Here is a 19,500-nt window from a genome sequence, read left to right on the forward strand (position 1 = left end):
TGGTGAAGCTGATTTAACCCATTACCAAGTAACTGACCTTAGTCTATTTACTGTTGTCATAATTGAATAGTGAAGACTAGAAATTTTATTTATTTGGAGGGGTACCAAGGATTGAACTCAGGGGCACTCAACCATTGATCCACACCCTCAGCCCTTTTTTGTATTTTATTTAGAGACAGGATCTCACTGAGTTGCTTAGCATCTCACTTTTGCTAAGGCTGGCTTTGAACTCAGGATCCTCCTGCCTCAGCCTCCCAAGCTGCTGGGATTATAGGTGTGTGCCATTGTGCCCGGCAGAAATTTTTTTTTTTTTTTAAAAAAGATTTCTTTAGCTCATAGTTTTGGAAATCCAAGAGCATGGTGCTGGTGGTATCTGCTTGGCATCTGACAAAGGGTTGCAGCCTTTCATGGAAGTGGAGGGCGTCACATGGTGACAGGGACTGAGCCTCAGAGTCAGGTCTCTCCTATAAGGCCACAGTCCTGTTGGATGAGAGCTCCACCATCATGAGTTCATCTAATCTTAATAACCTCCCAGGGTCTCTCTCCAAGTACAATTAACAGGTTACATTTCCATCCTCCTAATAACTCTTGATGAGTATTAAATTTCAACATGAGTTTTGATACGGACATCCCATTCTCCCCTGCACCTTGTCATAACTGAATAGTGAAAACTAGAAATTTTATTCATTTATTTGGAGGGGTACCAGGGATTGAACTCAGGGGCACTCAACCACTGATCCACATCCTCAGCGCTTTTTTTGTGTTTTATTTGGAGACAGGGTCTCACTGAGTTGCTTAGCACCTCACTTTTTTGTGTGCTAAGTATATGGTGTCAGTATTGTGCTTGTCACTTTATCAAAATCATTCTACCTCCGTAGACTTATGGAATCATAGGCGGTGGGTGCATCTATATCTCCAGCACTCTTAGGATTATTGGTATATAAAGGGTACCCAACCCAATAAATGATGAACCACTGAATAATCTGTGTGGGCTTTCAGTGGTAGCCTGGGGAAGGCTAGAGGAGGATACAAACTGTGTGGGTCTCTATGGCTCAGGCATATTAGGAGCCAGTGGTTACAGCTGTGAGCTCAGGTAGTGTTCAGGGTAATATTGGTCTATATAATTGTAGAGCTGGGGCTCTCGGGAGTGAAAGGATTTTAGCAAATGAAACTTTCACGTGTGCAGTCCGGAAGAAGAGGCTTAAAAGAAAGTCCCCAAACCACTGTTGACTCATGAGTGACGGCCTGAGAGAAGGATCGAAATGAGTCCTGTCAATTGAAGGTGGTTATCTAGAAGGTCCACTGCATGTCTGTAACAGTCAGAATGACTACCAAGTTCAAGTCACAAGGACCTGGCGCACTGAAAAACCACAAAGCAGCTTGTGAACAAAACAACAACCTTATGGGTGTAATCTACCCATGTGTCTCTGTCTCCATCTATTGCCTGTCTGCCCATGAGGGAACTGGGGACAGATCCAAGTTTTGTGGCATCTCTCCTTCCAATTCTATTTGTTGGGGCCAGAAATCCTGATCACCCACCCTGATGATTTGGGCAGGACTGTGACCTCATCTTCACATTCAGGCAATTTAAAAAACCTTTTCAGTTTCAAAAGGCAGCTTCCATTCAGATCTTAGCATTCCAAACCTCAGGTAATATCAAAATTGATTTAGCCTCAAATCCTCTCCTTGGCTGGGACCCAGCCGGCCCTGGGGGAGGGGCCTGGCTCTTTTCGTCTCCCCTTTCTCCGGCTCACCTCCTCCCCCTTGCTAGCTGCCCTTCCCCCCCATGCCTGGAAGGAAGCCCAGGAAAGGGAGAGGTAAGGGCGTAAGAGTTCTCATGTGGCTGGGTGGCCGGAGCCCTCTGGGCTGGGCAGCTGGCCTCCCTGAGAGGCCTGGCAGCCGATGAGAGCTGACCCTGCCGTGGGCCTCAGAGGCTCCAGCTGGGCCACATCCTCCTGCTGTTCCCTTGACTGGAGCTGAAGCTCTCTGTGTCTCCGGGTGGTCTCATGTGACTCCTTCTCAGCTCCAGAGGTTCCATGGACGTAATGGCCAGCGTCTTCCTGCCAACTCTTTTGTCCAGGACTCTAGGCCCCCAATACCCGTCACCCGTGCCCTTTCCCAGGGGGAGCCACCATCTGGCCTTGGGACGTGACCCTTGCTCTACCACCAAAGTAGTATCCGGCACCAGCATTTGAACATCACTTACGATATCCTGGCACTATCCTATGCCCTTTAAACTTATTGCTTGACAAATGCTAGTCCCCATTCATGAGGTGGGTGAGCAGGGCAGGCCACATCCACGGTTATTGATTCTAAATTTCCACTGCAGTCCTGACACTGCAAAACACTGTGTGCACACTTCATTTGCCATTGGTTCTGGCTACAGAAATAGGAACTGGGACATGGAGCTTTATCTTGGCTTGACCATGACCCCACATGAGGCTAAGGGCAAGTCTGCAGTATTTCTGGGGTTCAGTTTTCCCAACTACAAAATGGGGAAATGGAAAGAACTCATCATTCCATTGAAAGGGAAGGAACTTCAGCAAGGTTCCTTCTCACACTGAAATTCCATGACTTAAGAAACAATTCCAGAATACAGAAGGGCATGTGGGTATTTGGGGGTGAGAGGTGAAAGGAGCTAGTTAGGACCTTGGGCATAGAGAAGCTCAGGCAGTCTGGATCTATGTAACCTTTAAAAGTCTTTTGTTTTCCTTTGTTATTTATGCTTTATTTATTTACTTACCCTTAAAAGTCTTAAGCATCTTTAAACTTTGAAAAAGCTGAAGAACATCTTTAAAATGGTAGAAATTTAAGTCTTTGTCAATTGCTTCTTTTACAACTATAATGAGAAACCTCAGTAAAAGAGAAGTTTCAGTACGTGATTTCAAGAACCTTAAAAACATTTGTCCTTCTGACTCACCAACTCCACTACCAGAAATAGGTTTGAAGAAATAATCAGAAACATACACAAAGATTTATGCACAAGAGGGTGAATCACAGTAGTCTTTATAGTAGTAAAAATAGAAACCGCTCACTGTATTCCCTCTCTGCTCACCTGATACCTCCTTTGAGAAGACTCAAACTGCACAAATAAAATAAGCCCTCTTTCCTTGTCTTGGTTTTTAAAAATCATGCTATTACCAACTGATGAAGTCTATACTAATTTGTTGACTTTTTAAATTTTTTTCTCCCAAGAAGGATGTCAATTCATGACAAGCAGTGGTAGATCCAAGCTTTGTGTGGCTTAAAGCACATGTAAATCTGAGGGCCTTATAAAAGAAAAACAAGCCATTTAAAACATGCAAAATTAGGCATGATAAGAACCTTGATTTAGGAGGAGAAGTAGAAGTCCTGGAAAGTTCTTTATTAGCCTCACAGTGAAACCAATTCAGAGGGACACGGGCTCAGCCTGTCTTGTTCATGGCTGCTCTCCAGTTCTGGCTGCCTGGCACAGAGTAGGTGCTCAGGAGATACTTATGGAATCAAAGAGTGTCCAGCTGAGAACTGGTGTGCACTCTCTTTCTCTCTTTGCTTTCTGGCCACTATGAGGGGAGCAGCTTTGTTCTATCATGTGTCCCTGCCGTGATGTTCTGCCCCACTGTGGAACCAGGAATAACAGCACCAAGTGACTGTGGAGTAAAACCTCAAAACCATCAGCACAAATAAAATAATAATAATAATAATAATAATAATAAAGTTGCTTTTCTCAGTTATTTTGTTATAGTGATGGAAAACTGGCTAATACACCAAAGAACAGACATATTTGTACATAAGGAATATCAGGAAGGATGTAAAAATGAAAATAAAACTAACTTTTGCACACAGGGGTAGGTAAGTCAGTTGAACCTACCAAACAGGGACAGAAGCTTTATGTCTATAGACAAGAATTATTTGTATTGCTCTCAGTTGCCTATAACTTCCAAAATTATAATATACCTCAAAGTGGGGTGAAGGGAGGGAGAGAAAAGATTGAATAAATGAGCAAAGAGAGGCAGAATGGACTATGTAACATTGCCTCCAATGACTATTTGAACTTGATAGTCATTCTGACTGTTACAGACATGCAGTGGACCTTTTGAATAGATCTGCTCTCTTCTCCTTTCTGGGTTCATGGCTGCCCAGTTAGACTCCATTCCCAGCCTCCCTTGCAGCTAGGTGTGATTCTGGGATGAAGTCCTTGCAAGTTACAAGTGAGTAAGAGATGATGGTGCTGTTTCTGGGCCTAGGTCTTACCTAGGTCTGCCTCCTCCTTGCTGGCTAAAATCTGGATATGGTGGTGATTTAGTTTGACAAGATCCTGAGAGAATGGCAAAGCAGTAACTTTGAAAGAATCAGTGATTGAAGAACAGAGCTTCCTCACTGACTCCCGTATTCATATCAGGATTCTTATGTGACACAGAAATAATCATGGTTCCTTTGTCTCAGGTCTCTGAATCTTACAAGGTTTTCATTTTTCTCCTGCTGGTTTCTAGTATTCTCTCATCATCACTTGTCTCAAAATGCAGTCTTGCCCCTGTCACTTTAGTTCTTTGTGGAGGAACAGGTGAGTGTTGAATGCCTCTGTTCAGCCACCTTGAACCAGCTCTTGATTCTTCTTTAAGCCATGGTATTTGGGGACTCTTTGTTACAGCACCTTAGCCTTATAATAACGAATATGATTCCTTTCCACTGATTAGAAATTTTATTTACTTTATGCTAATTTGTTCATCTTTTTAAGTTTACTTTTTAATTGGCAAATAATAAATTTTTTGGATTTTCAATCCAGGCCCCTTTTAGTGCACTGTACTGCTTTCTAACAACATGACCTGAAATGAGGAGAATGATATAGTCAGGCCTGAAAGATGCCTCCTGGCTCGTCCCGATGCTTCCCTTCCCTTCCCTGGCTATGTGTCAGCTACTCTTTTACTTCCCATGAGATAATTTATTTAATCCTTACCTTTTGAGTAGAGAGCATTCTTATCCCCACTTTCTAGATGAACAAACTGAGGCAAGACAGATTAAGTAAACACATCTACGTGTAAGAGCTGGGATTTAGAGCTGGCTCCCTGCTCTGCTCTTCTAGCCCTCTTGCCTGATTCTTCTGCTACCTTTTTCTCCTTCAGATTCATTCCACTCTCTGTTATTTTGAAGAGACCACTAGGAGCACCAGATGACACAAAAAACATTCCTGCCTCTTTCTTTCATCAATTGTTCCCCACCCACATGAAATCCGTGGTCTGTGATTCTTTCCTTCTTATCCCACTGTTTGTCCCTGGACACTGCCAGACTGCCTTTCCACAGAAGGCTAAGGAGCATCAGCTCCATGTTTGGGGCGTGAGAAGAGCATCACAGGTTTGGTTGCATTTAGAGATGCAAAAGCAGAAGATGAGGATAGGACTTTGCTTGTTTCCTGGTCTTTCTGATGTGCACCTGCAGATGAAATAAGATGAAGGGGCCAGAGTGGGGTCAGAGAAGCTTCTAGGCTTAAAAAGGAACTTTGATCCAAGTGACTAATGAAATAATCCCCAACTGCAATCCCCTGAAATTTCATAGATGGCCTTCCAAGAGACTAATAAATGAATTCAGCTCCAGGGCGCATGAACTCTGTCAATCATGGTAAAAGAAGCATCCTGGACAAGAAGAATTTGAGGATGCATGAGTGAATGAATCAGGGATGTGGCAATTCTCTTCCTGTGATGACTTGAACCATCAGAAAGAAAATATACTTCATTTCTAGGATGGCTTAACTAGGACCTGTGTTACCACTTCTTGTGGAATTGGTCATGGCTAAATATCCAGGGTGCAGGAGGCTATGGGCAGCCTTTTATTCTTGCTCTCTGCTAACATCAGACTTTCCCTCCTTTCTGATTTTACCATGATCATCCTTCTGGAGGTTACTTGATGATGGTTGATAAAGTATCAGGACTGGGCAAACAAAATGGCAGCCGGAAATCATTGGGTCGTAAGATGAGCAGAGACAGAAAACAACAGGGAAGAGATAAAACTAAGCTGTAAGCAGACTGGGTCTCTGCCAAGTAGAGGATGTCTATTTCTTTTTTGCTTTCTCAACAAAATTATGAGATTGAATGCCTTGACTTATGTGGCTGAGCAGATGTTCTCTCTGCCACAAATCTATTAGCTCCATGCCTCCTCCGTTGAGTGGGTGGTGCAAAAATAAAATCTGCAAAGGAGAAGCTGACAGTGACAGGAAAGGAAGTGAGGGGCCTCTGAGAGATCAGGAGCTGAGAAATGACCCAGAACTCAGAGGAAACAAGGATCTGAGGAAGCAACTCTGCACTGATCTTATACATTTTTCTCTAACAAGGGAGAAAATCTACAAAGCCACAAATTATTGCAATTCAGAGAGCTAAACGAGTTGAAAACATATTTTGTGTTGGGGTGTCTTTGTTCTTTTAGGCTGCTATAACAAAATACTTTGGACTGGGTGGCTTGTAAACAATAGAAATTTCTTTCTCTTTGTCTGGACTCTGGTAAGTCCAAGGTCATGGTGCTGGCAGATTTGAGGTCTGGTGAGGACCTGCTTCCTGGTGCATAGATAGCCTCTTTTTGTGTCCTCACATTAGCAGAAGTGATGAGGGGTCTCTTTTATAAGGCAACTTATGCCGTTCAAAGACCCCACCTCCTCATACCATCATCCTGTGGGGTAAGATTTCAACCCATGAATTTCGGGGTTGGTAAAAACCTTCAGACCACAGCAGGAGACATTCACAATATCGTCACCCCAAATCTATGTCCCCCAGGGAAGTTGTCAACATACTGGAGAAATGTTCAATGACAGTGTCCTTGGTGCTGTCACTCTTCCTTCATTTCTTTATCCTTCCACATGGTGCATGTATGTGAGCTTCTCAACTCGGGCCAGCCATCCAGAACCTTCCCTACCAGATGATATCCCCATGCCCCCCCAAATTAAAAATAGTCCCTTTCCTCCTTCTTCGGAGCCCTGATCGTAGGCTGGTTAAGGAAGATTGCTAAAATGGCAGTACGATGTGGAGATTTCCTGGGGATTTCAATTACCCAGTTCCCCCTTACTCTTCACGACAAAGGTTAATCATGAGGGGAATGAAAACAACACACCATCTTGTGAGAAATGAAAGATGGATGGGATGGAGCCCACGGAGGCCGGCTGAGATTTCAATTTCCTCGCTGTAATGAAAACTGCGTCTCCAGTAACTCTGCCGTGGAAGTTATTTACCAGTGGCCACCTGTGATATCATCACCCCGCAGGTCAGTGTGAGGCCTGGTTCTGCTAGGGATGGCCGCTGAAGCGTCTAACTATTCATTATCGCCCTCCTCGTAATCTTGGGGGTGCTGCCCAGGAGCAAGGGCTGCGCATCCATGGGGGTGAAAATGAGGTGTCAGCACAGAACATCACGGAGATTTTGATTCTTTCCTTCTCCCCTTTTCTTTGACCTTTCTTTCTTGATTTGAACTTGTGATTTTCTGCCTGTGTCTTACAGGATGCCAGATGAAGGATAATGATAATAAATTTAAAAAAAATAGCTATTTTCTAAGTAGCTACTAAGTGCCACAGTTCTAATAACACTGAGGGCTAGAGATTGTCTTCCGGTATCCATCCTTTTCTTTGTCCTTAATAATACCATTCCATGTTCTTCAGCTAGGCACATGTTGTGGTTCAGATCTAGAATGTTCCCCAAAGGCTCATGTGTTGCAGGCTTGATCTCGAATGTGGTGAGATCCAGGGGTGAGGCTTTTAGGCAATGATTGGATCACGGGGGCCCTAATTTCATTAGTGGATTGACCCTGGATGAATGAATCAAATGGAAAGTTGAATGGACCACTGGGAGCTGGAACCTAGTTGGAGGAAGTAAGTAACTGGGACGTGTCCTGGAAGGGATTGTCTCTCCCATATCCCCACCACCTCAGCTTCCTGGCTACCTGGAAACAACGAGCAGCCTTCCTCTGCCATACCCTTCCGCCATCATGTTTCCACCTTGGAGCCAGCCAACCATGGACTGAAGCCTTTGAAACCTGACAATGGAGTGATCCTTGGAAACTGTGAGCCAAAAAGGAATCCCTCCTCTTCTAAGATGTTCTTGTCAGGTATCTGAGTCATAGTGACAGAAAGCTGACTAACACAGCACGTGACTTCCTGCAATAAGACCACCTCTCCCGGCCTACCTTGCAGCCACATGCATCCATGTGGTCACTGGGAGGTAAGTAAGGGGGTGGTGAGCAGATTTGGGGAAACATCCTCAACAGAAGGAAACAAGCCCATTTTGTTGACTGGAATATGGATGTGCTGAATAGCCATCTTAGACCACGAGGTAGAAGCCATTCATTGAAGATGGTAAAGCACCAAGAAGGAGCTTTGGTCTCTGATGACTGTGAGGGAGAATTTTGAGATTTTTTGCAGCTGCAGCGGAACATTCTGAAACATTCTGCAAGAAGTCAGTGGAAAGAGATATCAGAGAGCCAGGCTGTGGGATCAGACATACCGGGGTTAAAAAATCCTGGTTCTTACCAGCTTTGTGACACTACCTAAGTTTCTTAACCACTTTAAATTTGATTCTTCACTTGTAAAAGTAGAAGTAAAACCTTAATGGATTTTGTGACAAGTTAAATTATACAACACTTAAGATTTTCAACATAGAGCCAGGCCCAAGGTAAGTGCATGATCAATGGTGGGGAGTTACTCTAATATTATAGATGAGAAAACAAGACTCAGAGATGGAACGTAGTTTCCCCCAAGGCCACATAGATAAATAATGGAGAGAATCAGAGCTGGAAGTCTTCAAGGCTTTTGATTTTCCATATCATTGACTACCACATCACCTGAAAATCATCAACTCTTCCTTATGCTTACTAGACACAGGTGTGTGCGTGCGTGTGCACACGCTTGCATGCGCACCTACACACACACGCACTTTTTAGTTAGTTCAGCTGATTCTTTGAATTTAAGATTATTATCTCTTACCAACGAATCTCCTGAAATTGGAATATTGATTTGAATTAAATAGGTGCCAATATTCCTTGATCACAGTTTCCAGCAAGTTGTGCTGCTGTCTGCAGACCCCCCACTCCCTCCATAGCCCCTTGCTGATGACTTGCTCCTCTGTGAGAGAGCACACCCTCAGGGCTGCTGGGCCTTTGTATTTCAAGCCCGTGCCAATGGTGCCCTTCCTACCTGAGTTTTTGTGAGATCAGGCTGAGGTTTGAATGGACTTACTTTCTATCACCTGTGGACTTGGGACAGCTGGGATGAGATCAGTAGCCTTTAAGTCAAGAGGTGACTTAACAGGCCTGTGTTTTGTGTATCTATCTCTATTTCCTAGCCCCAGAAGGGCTCAGGCAACATGTACTGAATAAACTTTGAAGAAATGACAGCTGTCACGCTCACCAGGCAATAAACCATCATGGATGAATTAAGCCACTAAACTGTTGCGAACAGTACTTCCCCAGCCAGCCTAGGTCTGGTGGTACTTGCCAGGCTTTGTGCCCCATCACCCAATCTCACCATCTAACGCTGTTCCATCTTCCTTTTAGGGATTTTCTCACTGTAGACTGTTCTCTGGTTGGGGGTGGGACAGGAGTACCAGCCCCACAGAAACCAAAGGAACCAGGTTCTCTCTCTTGGCACTTCAGTCACCTGCTATAATGAATGGCTGGAGGCCATTCTCCTCAGGTGGAGTGGTATGCAGAGCACATGCATCCACCCTGTGTTTGACAGTTCTTCCATCAGCCTAGATTCACCAACTCAGACCTGCCCACTTTCCAGCCTTAGATTTCTAACCTCCCACAAATTTTTTTTGGGGGGGAGGGTACAGGGGATTGAACTCAGGGGCACTCCAACCACTGAGTCACATCCCCAGCCCTACTTTGTATTTTATTTAGAGACAGGGTCTCACTGAGTTGCTTAGTGCCTCACTTTTGCTGATGCTGGCTTTGAACTCACGATCCTCCTGCCTCGGCCTCCTGAGCTTCTGGGACCTCCCACAGATTCTGATGTCCCAGAATTTCTCGGAACCATCCCTGCCCCCTCCCTTTTTTTTCTTAAGAGAGCATGCAGGCTGAATGGTAAGAGATTTCACGGTGGTATTTGTCTTCACCAATAGGCCTAAAGATTAGTTGGTACATTTTCAAATAGCAACTTAGGAGCAGGAGAGAGAAGATGTACAGTCAAGGCCAATATTTCTCAATTTGAAATATGGAGAGTAAAGTAATCGGAGAAGGTGATGGTGAGTGTTTCTAAAATGATTACGGGGATCAACAACTTGGCACTGGGGAAGTTGAGTTGAAGACGAAGCCAGGCCTAGATACGGTGCCAACACCTGCTTTCACAGTCTCTGAAGCATTTTGCTCATCAACAAAGAATGTGCCTTGGCAGGTTTCTCTCCTGCCTTCCCAGAGCGGTTACGGCTGTGCTGAGTCTTCACATACTGTGATGATTCTGGGTCATTTTCTCGAGTTTGAAACTGTGGATGTGGCGAGGGCTGTGTCCAGATAGAAAACCGTGGAATCCTGGAGAGTCAAAGACGCTATCCGTTCCGATTTTGCACTTTGAATCCAACTGAATTATGCACGCAGATCCTTTGGATTTCACACATTTATCCAAAGGATCTGTTTCTCATTTCTACACTAGGATTGTTCTCTCTGAGAATGTACTTCCATTATTAAATTATATCAGAAAATATTTTTATGGTTTTGTGGGGGGGAGATTTTTATTTTTCAAAAAGGATGATACTGAAAAATCAAGTTTCACATGACACTTTTGAGTTACAGCTCTTTCCCGCTTCAAAAACAATATCCTATCCTGTTCTTGCCCTTTCTAGAAATTTCCCTATCTTTGTGCCTTCTTCTTTATAGGGGAAAAAATGCTTAAAAATGTTATGTAAATGTAAAATAGAATGAAATCCTGCCATTTATGACAACATAGAAGAAACTGGAAGACACCGGGTTAAGCAAGGTAAATCAGATGCAGGAAGCAGACACTGCATGTTCTCACCCGTGTGTGGAAGCTAAACACGTTGATCTAGTGGTCACTAGAGGTTGGGGCAGGCAGGGAGAGGGAGGAAGGAGGTGGGCTGGATGGCATGAGTTCTGAAGTTCCACAGCATAGTGGGCTGACTGTAGTTCACAACAATTTATTATATATTTTATAAATAATTAGAAGAGAGGAGTTCAAAGCTTCCTAACACTAAAAAAGGATAAAAGTTTAGGGAGATGGAAATGCTAATCACCCTGATTTATCATTGTACATGGTGGACATGTATTGTCATACTGCACCTCATAAATATGTATAGTTGTAGGCCAATTAAAAATTATTTAAATGTTATCTGAATGCCTTGTCTCTCCCTTTTCACCCCTCAAAGCAGCTCGACGTGTCTTCTAGCCCTGAGATGTTCCCCAAATAACTCTCACTGAGGTGGCCAGTGATCTTGTAGCTTGATCTACAGGGCACTGGAATTCTCATTGTGCTTGATTTCTCAGCATTAATTGACACTGGTGACCTTGATTTTTAGAAAGATCAATTCCCTTTGTTTTCCTGATACAACTCTTTTGGTTAGAGAACTCTTTTGTTTTGTTTTTTTCCTAGCCAGTTATTTCTTGGAGTTCTGCAGTACCTAAGTTCTTCATTTTCACTCTGTTCCCTCTCAGTGAATGATTAGACAACTTGTTTATTCATTCAGTAACTTTTTATTGAGCACCTATTATGTGTTAGGTGATATACTAGACACCAGGAATTCAACAGTGGAAAAGAAACCGGCCATAAAATGTGCCCTTATCTTATGGAGCTTTTAGTCTAGTGGGAGAAGACAGACCATAAATAAGTAAGCAAATAAGAATATAATATATTAGGTGGAGATAAATGTTATGAAGAAAAGTAAATAATGATTAAAGAATAAGAGCTACTGATATATAGAAGGGCCAGGGAAGGCCCTAAAAGAAATAAGTAACTGATGCTGATACCCAGGTAATGCTGACCTCATAGAATGAGTTAGAAAGTGTTCCCTCCTGTTCTACTCTTTGGAAGGTATGGCAAGAATCAATGTTAACTCTTCTTTAAATGTTCAGTAGAATTCACCAGGGAAGCCATCTGATCCATAACTTTTCTTCATTGAGGAGTTTTTGTTTGTTGATTCAAGTTCTTGTTGTAGTCTGTTGTGATGTTCTCCCTCTTCTTATGCTCTTTCAAGTAATTTGTGTTCCTGGGAACTGCTATTATACCCAGCTCTCTAGTTTCTTGGCATATCATAGTTCCTAGTTGCCTCCTGTAATACTTTAAATGTCTGTAAGGATCATAGTAAGGTCCCCACATTCCATTTCTAAATTTAGTCATTTGTGTCTTCTCTTCGTTGGTGCAGCTGAAGGTCTGTCAGCTTTTGAAGTGAGAAGCTGAGCCACAGAGTCATCGGGTGGCAGGACCCCAAATAACGCCAGCTACTGTGTACTGAGAACTTCAGTGCACCAGGCATTTATTTTAGGTGCTTTATCTGGGTGGTAAATGTGCCACATGTTTTTCTTCTCCCGTTCCAGATGAGGAAATTAAGGCACAGAGAGGTGAATGAACTTGCCCAAGATTCCATCACTTTTAGGGGCAGAACCAGCAGCCCAACTTCAGGACCCTGTCTTCACCTCTGCACTTTGACCTTTCTGTCTGTGAGTTCAGTGAAGGGGATTACTATCATGACGAGTGTGAAAACAAAGACCAGGAGGCAGAACCTCATCATCTCATGCCCTACCAGGGCATTTTTCTCCTTCAGAAATACATGAGAAATGCATTATTTCCATCGTGGCGTAACAAATGGTACAACAATTTTATAACCTAATTTTATTCCCCAGCTGCTTCCAAGATATTAATAACTGGAGCTGGACCATCCCTCTTGCATTTGGGGTTTCTTAAAAGTCTCCAGTTCTTAAAAACCTTCCAATAGATGCTATTTTATAAAACATATTTTCCCTCAGTAATTTTTTTCCTGTCTGGGAAACAAAAGCATGTTTAACCAGCACCCCATCCATATGCTTTCAATTTCCTTGTACTCACATCACCAAAATGTTGCTTTATGAGAGCTATTTTATCCCTCTTCAAACCCTCTGAATAAGAATATTTTAACATTTCCTTCCTCTTGAACACCGAGCAGTGTTTTGCTAAAGGAAAGAATATCTCGATATTACCATAACTGCACTGATTTAAAACTGAAATCTGGGACTTCTAATGGGGGATTTGGAAAAAAAAAAAAAAAAAACATGTTTCCCCACCTGTCGTTAAATCATGGGATGGTTCCGGAACCCTAAGTAATCCAGTGGCACAGGGTAAGGACGCTGGTGACTCCAAAGGTACAAAGTGGTTTTTCATCGTTGGCCATCCCACATGCCCCAGAGTGGAGCCGTTTCATGATTTATATGGGGGCGGGGAGGGGGGAGATGAGTGGGAAAAGAAATTCCCCTTGTCAGCTAGAGCTTTAAAAAGAAGAAGGAAGTTTGGGGGGAATGGATGGTTTTAAGCTCAGGCATATGTTGGAGGGGGAGGAAATGAGACTGAGAACCAAAGTGCTGACGGGGAGGACGCTCCATGGCCTCGGGGTGACCTGCGACTCTCACCAGTTCCTGTAACAGACACCATGAGCTGAGCCTCGCATGAAGACGAGTTTTGTAACGAAGCATTGACATTGAATAAAGTCAGCAGAATTGAGAATTGTAAGGTGAGAACTCAGTTTCCCTGTCCATCTACTCCTCCACCCATCCCACACTATACCACCGGGAAGTCAGGCAGGAAGGATAGAAATCAATTGCATTCTATTGAGCCTCTGCTGTGCCCACCATGACAAATGGGCTGCATCTCAAGGCGAAATGATTGATGAGTAATGGGTGCCTGGAGTGCTGGGCTGAGAAGGAGTCCGAGGTCCAGCCTGTCTCTCATGGTGAAGGGTGGAATCCCCCAGGGACTCAGCTATGGGTGCTGCTGTAGCGTCATCAGCCACACCCATCTCCAGAAGCACCCTATGGTGTAGCCTGACACCCATCCAAGGTAGGTGGGAGTGAGAAGAGCTGGGCATGATCATCAGGAGGAAAAGGTAGATTTCTAGGCGAGGGTTTGGCCTGGGCAGAACGTGCAGCTCCCCCGGGATCAGCACCAACACCTCTGCCCTGCTAGTGCAAGCTCCCTGTTCTGGTCTTGGCCTTGTTTGAGACCACGTCCTTGTTACTGTGCTAAGGAAACAAAAGCTTCCCTCTAGGTCATTTGCTGAAGCGCTGGGAATTCCAAAGTGTCAAGGGGCACAGCCTCACAGGTCACAGCCTTGGAATCCAAACCCCATCACCGGGAAGCTTCGGAAATCCTGGAAGCCCTCCCAGCCTCAGTTTTCACCTCTGTAGAACAGAATAAAAATACCTACCTTACAGGATCACGGTGGGCATTGAACGCTGAACGAAGGGCCTGTCTGTGGTAAGTGACACTTGGCCAGTGGTTTATGTTGTATAAGACTCTCAGCTTTAATTTGCCTTTAGACTTTCTAGGCTCTAATCAATCAATCAATATTTATGAACACCTAATGGGTAAGAAAGGGACCAGCAAGGGGTCTATGAGCTGGAGTGACAGACGAGACATATACTGGACAGAGGCCAAGAGGCCTGTTTCTACCACACTTCTGGAAGAGGTGGGGAATTTGAGCCGGATGAACATTGAGGGTAGATGGTAAACTGACCTTCCTTTTCCCAGCTCTAAATTTGGGATATTTCTTTTTTTAAAAAATTCTTTCTTTCTTTCTTTTTTTTTTCCCCCTGTGCAGATTTTGGGTTCCTCAGAGGAGAGAACTATTATCCTGAGGAGTGGACAAGAGAGTCAAATTGCTACTCACAGAACAATGAATCAGAACCCTGAGTCCTTGAGCCCTGCCTGGATTTACCTATTATACTCAGGACCCAGGAACGCGGAATCTGCAGATACTAAGTCCCTTACATAAAATGGGACAGTCACTGGCATGGCGGCACCTGCAGTCCCAGCACTTGGGAGGTAGAGGTGGGTGGATCCCTTAAGCGCATGAGCTGGAGGCTGGCCTGGGCAGCATAGCGAGACCCCCATCCCCCAAACAAAAACAAAAACGTACACTGTTTGCTTATAACTTATGCACATTCTCCTGTATACTTTAATACTTTAAAGCTTCCCTAACATCAAATGCATTGTATCAAAACACAATGTCAATGCCGTGTAACTGTTCTACTGCATCCCTTAGGGAATAAGGACAAGAGAAAGGTCTACACATGTTCAGTACAGGGGCCGCCACAGTAGGCCCAACTACGTTTCCCATCCGCAGCTGGTTACGTCCTGGGGTTCTGAATGTAGAAGGCTGAGAATAGTTTTTAAAGCATTTTTTTGCCCCGTTGAGAAGTTTAAGGGGCTGCGGGCCCTGGGACTCCTGAGAAAGCCTTACCAGGCCAGGCTGCACCACGGCGAGGAGTCAAAACAGAATGAGAAGCCCCATCTAGCAGAAAGCCTGGAGAAGTCATTGTGTGAAGTGTCGTCGTGTGTGGGGGCGAGTCTGAGGACTCGGTGGAGCCCACAGCTGTGTGGGGGTTTCCTCAGGGGCCTTGTCTCCAAATTGGGCCTAAACCAGCTGCCCAGGCTCCCGCCTCCAGCTCTCTTTCCAGTTTCTGAAACAGGTTGGGGACAAGAGGAACTTGGAGTGGCTGCCCTGAGATTTTATCAGTCTTCTTCTGAATTTCATTCCGGTGAGAGGAAGCAGAGGAAAACTAGCTGTTGAGGTTCATGGACGATGATTTTTCTGGGCATGAAATCCAGCTCTCTGAATCCCGACGTGGAAGCACGTTGAGTCAGCTAGTTTCCCTTTGGGGTCCTCACTGTGGTTAATGACAAAGAATCAGGGAGGGGATCGAGGTTCCCCAGGCCTGCCGAGCTGCAGTTGGCATCTACAGTGACCACTCTCTCTCCTATGAGTTCAGTTATCTGAATTATCTTCCCACCGAGTGCCCTGAGCACATGGGCGAAGGGGACCCTCTCCAGGGAGCTACAAAAAGAAGCAAAAGCAAAGCCTGGTGACCTCTCTGTTGCAGTGACCGTGAAGTGGACCAGGTGCTGCATGTTCTCAGAACTGCTCTAGAGAAGGTGGCAGCTGGCCTGGTGTGGCTCCTGGGAGGCATAGTGGGCTGCTCCGTCTCACCCACAGGCTTTGTGACTGTTGGAGCCCCACCTTCCTCATTTGGGAACCGTCCAGAGCCATGGCGGGATCTGTCTGCTCTTTGGTCGTCGTTAGTGAGGCTCACGCATTGTTGAAAGAGCCAAAGAATATTTTAGGAAAACAAACATTGTAGGCATTTGTTCCTTCATTCATGGATTTATTCATTCATTCACTGAAACATTTTGTGCACCAACTCTGTTTCCAAAGAAATGATTTGGTTCCCTGCTCTCCTGGGCCCACCATCTTGTGGGAAAGACAGATAAATATGTAAATAATTCTAGAAAAATCATTGCTTGGTAACAGGAGTGGGTGTTAAGTACTTAGCCCTGCCTAGAAAGGTTGAGATGGCTGATCGAGAGCTCGATGTTGTAGGAGGAGCCAAGGCAGCCAAGGGTGGGGAGGTACCAGAAGAAAGTTTGCAGCTTGCCAAAAAATAACTTTGCTTGAGAACCACGGCGAGGCTGGAAAAGATTTTAAGGAAAGGGAGGAAACGAGGACCATTCAGTTGCGATTCCAGTTTATCAAGAGAGAGAAATCTCGGGCTGGGGATGTAGCTCTGTGGTAGAGTGGTTGCCTAGCCTGTGTGAAACCCTTGGTTTGACTCCCAGTACTGGGGAAAATAGAGAGAGAGAAACTTTTCCTTGTGGAGAAACTCGGGGGTCTTTGCATCAGGGTGGTCCCTCTGTTTACATAACCAGATCAGGCCCCTGGTATTGCTTTTACCAGGCTAATCACAGGAAGGCATTTCTTGCTAACATTTCTCAGAGATGCTGGGTAAAGCCTGAAGACTTTATAAGGACTGTGCCAATTTTTTAGAGAGTCAAAGAATCCTCGGAACATGGGAGGAAGGTGACAAACCGTATTTCCAAGAAAAGACACGTAATTCTGCATAAAATTTCAGAAGTTTCCAGAATCATCGTGCCCTGCTTTCCGGATCCATTCGTATAGAGCTCCCCACGTAGCCTTAGGCTGTGAGTCAGAGAACCGGAATGGCCAGGCACAGGGCTTTAGGGTGAGCTGGTTTGATGTGGACATTAAATTCAGAGACTCCTGGGGAAGAAATGTTGCAGGCAGACCTCTAGTTTGCTGTGGCTAAGGTTGGGGAGGACAGGGTGTGTTCAAGTGTCCCTGCTCTGACTTGTGCGGCCCAATGGTCCTGGACCATTGGTACAAAGGTAGAAGCAACTTTCAAGCTTGGCAAGTTCACTGCCTGCTAAAGGGGCAGTGGTCTGCCATGAGATCAGTGACTGGGGATTCTTTTTGCCAGACTTTTGGCCTCAAGCATAGGAGCCAGTTTGTGTACATTATTTCGACTTGAGTTGGTTGTCAAGTAGAGCTGGAGGGACATGGTGACCAGAGAAGCAAACCAAGGTCATTCTCAAATAGGAAGGCACCAGAGCTGTGTGTCACTTTCAGCCAGAGATTGAAAGGAAATGGAATTTTTGTTTTTCAGGGAGCTTTTTTAGGGCCCATAGCAGATGATGCAAGCAAGACCTTTGCTGTGGGTACATCATGTGAGTAAGGAGAAACCCCCAAATCTCAGCCATTAAGTAAATCATTTTAATGCAGATTTTTTTTCTAAAATTTTTTTTAAATGGAACCCTTTAGAGAGAGAGAGAGGGAGAGAGAGAGAGAGAATTTTAATATTTATCTTTTTTCTTTTTCTTTAGTTTTTGGTGGACACAACATCTTTGTTTGTATGTGGTGCTGAGGATCAAACCCAGGCTGCACGCATGCCAGGCGAGCGGGCTACCGCTTGAGCCACATCCCCAGCCCCTTAATGCAGATTTTAAAAGAAAGTTTTCAAAATGAATGCAAAAAATTCATGATGAATAAAATTTCAAATTTTTAAGTAAAAATAGAATGCAATCCTGTACGCATGACTGCTTCATTGATCTTCTAATCCCAGCCCTAGACTTTGGGGCCGTGAAATGCATGTCCACCAAGTTCCAAACCTGCATTTGAGCGACACCCGTGAATTTCAATAAAATCAGGACCTAAGCATTACTGAGTTACTTTTTGGTAGCTGCCCACAAATGGTTCCAGGCAGGATGAACACCGCTCAGTCTCCATTAAGATCCATCCTGCCAGCAGGCCCACTTTTACCCAAGGAATTTGTGTTGGCAGTGACCCAAATGTTCCACCAGGTGGCACTCTTGCTCTAATCAGGTGCCCCTAAAAAGGGGATTCTTAGCTCAACTAGAGAGATTGAAACTATTTTGCTAAATTGTGGTTTTGAAAGAGTACAAGGAATCCTGAGCAGGAATCGGTATTAACAATGATGTGCTATGGGGAAGACTGGGGGAATGTTCTGCAAAGCTTGAAGCAAGGTAGAGCCTGATTTGTGACCACAGGCTGTGCAGCTTTTTAGCTGGTGAGAAAATGAGAATTTTAAACTGCTCTTTGTTCTCAGAAGCAATATAAACACATGTGACAGGGGAGAGAAAATGTGGGATTAATGGTTTTCTGCAAAGTATAATCTGGTGGTAACAGCTCAGACGCTTGAATCAGAAAGACCTAGAATGGTAGGTCCTCTGTTTACTGTGATCTTGGGTGAAGGACTGGATACTGCCAACCCTGAGATTCTTTTAGCTGCTCCCATGGAGGGTTGCTAGAGGATTAAACAAACAGATGTGCATATGGCTATTTGCTCAGACTCTGGCACGTAGTAAGTGCTCAACCAAGGAAAGGATATTATGGACTTTTAGACAAGGGCTGTTCAGCTGAGTTCCTAGGCTGTAGGCCTCCCCTGACTGTTGCATTAATTAAGAAGGTGACCTCAGAGTGACCCAGAGAAATAACTTGATAATGAACCATGGCTCCAGGGGAGACAACCAGAAGAATTTCCCACCTGGATAGAGTTTCACAGGTGTGATTTTTGAACCAGGAAATCAAGCTGGATTCCTGGGTTCCCCAGCAGAACTGTCTCAGCCTTGGTGACTTGGAAACATCTGAGCAGCAGGTGACTGATCCCACTTAAGCTGAGCATTGTTGCGGAAAGTATCCACTTACACGGATGTGTATCAGAACCTTTTCATGAATCCAGTCTGTCTCTTTACTACTCTGGAGCTCTGAATTCACAGAGATGCCCCCACATTAATTATTGTTCAGTAACATTGAGAGTGATAATAGTTCCTGTTTACTGAGGCTTTACTTCATGCCAATCACTTCACTAAGCACTTTATGCACACAGTCTCGGTTTTGTTTGGAAACCACCTGGAGACCCAAATGAACCCATTTAACAGACAAGTAAATTAGGTTTAGGGAAACTTTGTGCCTTATCAGGGCTCCTTCAGCTAGGAATTGATATAAACATAGGTCTATCCAACTTCTAAAATCAATCAAT

The sequence above is a fragment of the Callospermophilus lateralis genome, chromosome 8 (assembly GCF_048772815.1).
Source record: "Callospermophilus lateralis isolate mCalLat2 chromosome 8, mCalLat2.hap1, whole genome shotgun sequence".
Classification (NCBI taxonomy): domain Eukaryota; kingdom Metazoa; phylum Chordata; class Mammalia; order Rodentia; family Sciuridae; genus Callospermophilus; species Callospermophilus lateralis.